General features: G+C 28.2%; 1 non-coding gene across 1 annotated transcript; it reads left to right on the forward strand.

Moving 5' to 3' along the window:
- The first annotated feature begins 1,807 nt into the window (after window positions 1-1,807).
- On the forward strand, window positions 1,808-1,879 carry TRNAD-GUC (transfer RNA aspartic acid (anticodon GUC)). The gene has a single exon. It is a non-coding gene; the product is annotated as a tRNA-Asp (tRNA).
- The last annotated feature ends 3,060 nt before the right edge of the window (window positions 1,880-4,939 follow it).

The raw sequence follows: 4,939 nt of genomic DNA on the forward strand, positions 1-4,939 counted from the left end.
CCTTACGAAGCACAATATCAGAACTATTTTTCAGTCCAAAAACAAAATTAGTTCAATGCTTCCAAACGGGAAAGATCATCTAAAAAATGAATCCCAAGGGGTATATAAAATCTCATGTGCAGATTGCAAAAAAATCTACATTGGACAATCTAACAGGCGCATCGCACACAGAAAAAACGAACATAAAAATGTTGTAAAAAAATTAACCAAACACAGTTTCACAGAAGACCATAAAATTGATTTTAGTAGCACAAAAACCATAGCTAATATTAAAAACCCCTTTGTTCGTATGAAACGAGAAGCACTCATAATAGAAATCCACAAAAAAATCACTATGAACAAAAGAGATGATAGTAGCACATTATCAAAATCTTGGCTTCCGGTTTAAAGTCATTACGAAAAATAAAATCACAAAAAAATGTCACCGGCCTAATTGCCACACAATTAAACAAAAACATTAACACATACACAAATGACTCATCCAAGACAAATGGACAATTAATTAATATAATTAATAATGCCTCATCGGAAAGAGTATATATGACAAGGTCAAGGACAAGAGCAGCAGTCGCAAACAATTCGTGATCATGGCCGGAAAATCACGGCCGAAATATAGAATACAAGTAAGCAAAAATCGCGATTAATCCCGAGATTTCAAAATATATATATATATATATATATATATATATATATATATATATATATATATATATATATATATATATATATATATATATATATATATATATATATATATATATATATATATATATATATATTTTTATATATATATATATATATATATATATATATATATATATATATATATATATATATATATATTATATATATATATATATATATATATTTATATATATATATATATATATATATATATATATATATATATATATATATATTTATATATATATATGTGTGTGTGTGAGTGTGTGTGTGTGTGTGTATAGATTTATTTACAGGTGCTTTTATTTAACCAATTACCTGAGCAATTGGAAGCATCACTGTATATATACATACATTCGGGCTTCGTTTTTGGTAGTCGTGTCACGTAAAATTTTATCTTAATGGAATGGCAAATAAAAAGCGGTCATTTTTGGAAACCAATTTCGGACGCGTCACTTTAGCTTTAAAAAGCTCACTGAGCTCTGCTTTTTTATAAGAGATTTTATACTCAGATCGAGTGTGCAAAAATGTTACTTTGTAACCGGTGACCCCTCGCATCGACATGCATTATACATCATGAGACCGTTAATCCAGCAACAACCGAGCAACATATTCCAAGTATGTGCATATTTTATATTACTTCATATAGAAAAAAAAGTATAATGATACATTACTTTGCCAAGCAATTTATTACTTTGATTTTGTAATTTCCATCATTCAATGTATAACACATACATAGTATGTCACATAAATTAAAAGGTTGTAAGTTGTCTATCACTTTACTTTAGAGTAATGAAGTTACTTTAAATCATTAGAATATTTTGTGGCATTTAATTATTTTTTTTTTATTTTTTCTACCTTTATAAATGATTTTTGAACTGAATTTTTCAATTATCATGAAAAAAATATGTAATCGATAAGTATTTATTGTTACAAATTATGCATTTGCAGTGATTATATAGTGTATTCCACTTATCTTCATTATTATATGAATGCACATAAAATCATGCATGTTCTTTTTGTCTAATTTCTAATCTCTGTCATTATTCACAATTATATTTTTATTAAATAAATTAATAAATTAGATTATATACATTGGAACTTTTCGTTAAGATGTCATAAGTCCTCGGTAGTATAGTGGTAAGTATCCCCGCCTGTCACGCGGGAGACCGGGGTTCGATTCCCCGCCGGGGAGGATTTTTTATTTTATTTTTTATGATATTTTTATGTATTTTTATTTCAATTTATTTTGTATATAACCTTTTTTTGAATAGACAATTAGGCCACTAATATAACTACATACATATTTCGAATAGTGTCATTATTGAACTATTCCAAAAGAATTATAATGAATAACATTCCAAAAAAATATTGAATAAGAAAAAAAATTGCAGAGTTTCGCTTATTATATTATTAATGAGTAATTAATTATTTTTGCCTTAGGATTCTACCCTTTTTGCATTTTATAATTTTCATTAATATTGTTTTTATTTATTTTAATTTATAATGTATATTGTACATCTAATATGCAAACAAAAAATTAAAAATTTATATATATTTTTAAATATAAAACATATTTTTTTCTGCATTTCATTATCTATTTCTGGTTATTTTAGCTTTAATATTATATTTATAAGTAATGAAATAAGATTTTTTTTGTATAATTTTAAACAAATATTTTCATATTGATTTTTTAAAATAAAAATTTAAAACCTACGAAATATCTTAATTTTCAGAGGACGGTTAACACTGGTTCTTGTTTTTTTTTATTTTAAACCAAAAGCCCTACAACCGGCTGAAATTAAATACTATTCACTGTCAATGCATTATTATGTATTTTTTTATGTAATATATTTAAATATAAAATATTGTGTTTTACTATTGTGACGCATTGGGCCAACCTATTAGGTCACGATGGTCTTAATTCATTTAAAATAAATATTTTTATTTTAATAATAATCAGCGGACGCTAAAAATATATACGTTTATACAATAAATTCGATTCATACGGTATTGTATTGGCAGCGCAACGAGTTAACCGTGTGTAAAAGTGGTGCGTTATCTGGTAGCCGAAACCATTACCAGTGGGCTGAGGCTGGAGATAAGAAAGAAATCTGTCGTGGGTAGGTAAGTGTCTGGCCTTCGTTCGAGCAAATGATGAGTCTCTAAAGAGCGGTGTTTAAAGAGGACCGCCCACCGCGAAAGCCTTCTCTCGGTTCCTCTTTCTCCCTTGACAAGCCGCAAACGGCCTCTGTCTTGCATATGATTATTTATTGTGCTACACATCCGGTAATGACCCTTGCTGCCAATAAATTCAGTCCATACTATTCGTTCGACTGATGGCCCATTGGCGGCGAGGGGAAAAACTAATTAAAACTAAACTAGAATAATCATAAATAAGAACATAAATAAAATATTTTTATACCCAGAAAGTATACTAGCATAATTTTTTATAAAGAAGTTTTCGTTAGAAACCAACGATTTTGCTTTAAGTTTAGCGGGTCTTGAAATAAGAAACTGTAATTATCTCCCATGTGATCTGATAGGCCCAATGCATTACACAAGCTAAACTGTACCAACTTGGTAAGTCGATCAAACATAATGAATACCTACAAAAAAGTATTAACCACCCAACTTTTCCATCTGGCAATCAGTGTATTATAATTTATAATGAATAGATGACATTTTATTAAAAGTAGTTTTCAATAAAAATAGATTTACTAGTTGTAGAAGTATTATTAAAAGATTAGAATGGATGAAAACTAAACAAAAATGTAAAATAAATATTTCAGTATTTATATATACGTTAGAAAATAAAGTGTTTAATAATAAATAATGATGTACATCAATTTAAAACTATAAACACAGATAATTTCAGCTTAGAAAGGTATAAGAAAAAAGAGTACGGCCAGGGGAATATTGTTCGGAGTTTTGAATATGTATAATAATAATTCTAGGACAATCTACAAAAATAAAAATGTAGTGGATTTCCTCAATGAAATATAGAAACACTTTCGTGCATTAAGAAATCAATATTACTAACAAATATTTTTTTATATATTTTGCTTCTATTTATATAAAATTTTATATATATTTGCTTAGTGCATAAATTGATAGCTGTATATGCGAAATATATAAATAAAATAAAGAAAATAAAGGAAGAAATTTATTTTGGCACGATATTGGGCTTTATTAATTTAAATCATGTATGCAACTGTATACTATTTTCTTATGACTTTCACCCACTTGAATATTGTTAGCTAATGACACTTTATCACTATATGACGTTAGTATAAAAATGTTATATCCTCACATTCAACGTCGTTTTAGATTAATAATCAAAAATAACCTAAATTTTACTTTTTGCTATAATCTAAAATAAACTTAAAATGTTAATCCTTTGTCTCTTAATTAATTATGTATAACAAAGCGTGGGAAGATTTAGATAGCCAAGTCACAAGAATAGAAAAAGCTCAGGTAGTCGAGAGTTCGAGCAGCAGTTAAACTGCAATTGGTCCAATAAACTCAATAACCATAACCACACAAAGAAAAATTATTATAATTTATCCACAAATAGCCCCTAATGATCCGCCACTGCCTTCGGCACCAGATCAAAGGCGAGTCGGCCGAAGGCACACCTCAATGAATCGAAACGTTAACAATTACGCAATAACTTAACTTTAATGGGTCCGCGCGAACCTCCGCTCCGTGATTAACACACAACGACCAACACACTCACTAATTATCGCGATCAACACAAACATAATTTCGACCAAATATTATACTAACGCAAGTCGTAAACGCCACCCACGTATGTTCGGACAAACAGAATGCCGATACGTTCGATTTGATGATCCAATCGATTGATTACAAAAATATATTTAACTGAGAATACAGTGAATGTGAAGGTATTTTTACCAGTTAAATATAAAATAAAATTTGGACGGTAACTATCGAAGAATTAAAATTGTGACCCATTTGAAAGATAATATTTTTACTGGAAAAAAGGCATATAAGTTTAAGCCATAATTAATAATAAAATCTACTACAAAATAATATATGCACTACAAAATTGTAAGAACTTGAAAATTAGCACCTAATTAAAAAGTAGCAAAAAAGTATGGTGTAATCAAGGCATTCTGTTTCTTGATGTTTTTCACTTTTCGATTTTTGATAATTAAAAAAATAAATATATTATATAGCAGGGCCGGCACCTTTATAATAAAAAAACATTTTCAACGCCTGCCCTCTAAGG

The sequence above is a fragment of the Plectrocnemia conspersa genome, unplaced genomic scaffold (assembly GCF_051122295.1).
Source record: "Plectrocnemia conspersa isolate PC_06_02 unplaced genomic scaffold, ASM5112229v1 ptg000009l, whole genome shotgun sequence".
Classification (NCBI taxonomy): Eukaryota; Metazoa; Arthropoda; class Insecta; order Trichoptera; family Polycentropodidae; genus Plectrocnemia; species Plectrocnemia conspersa.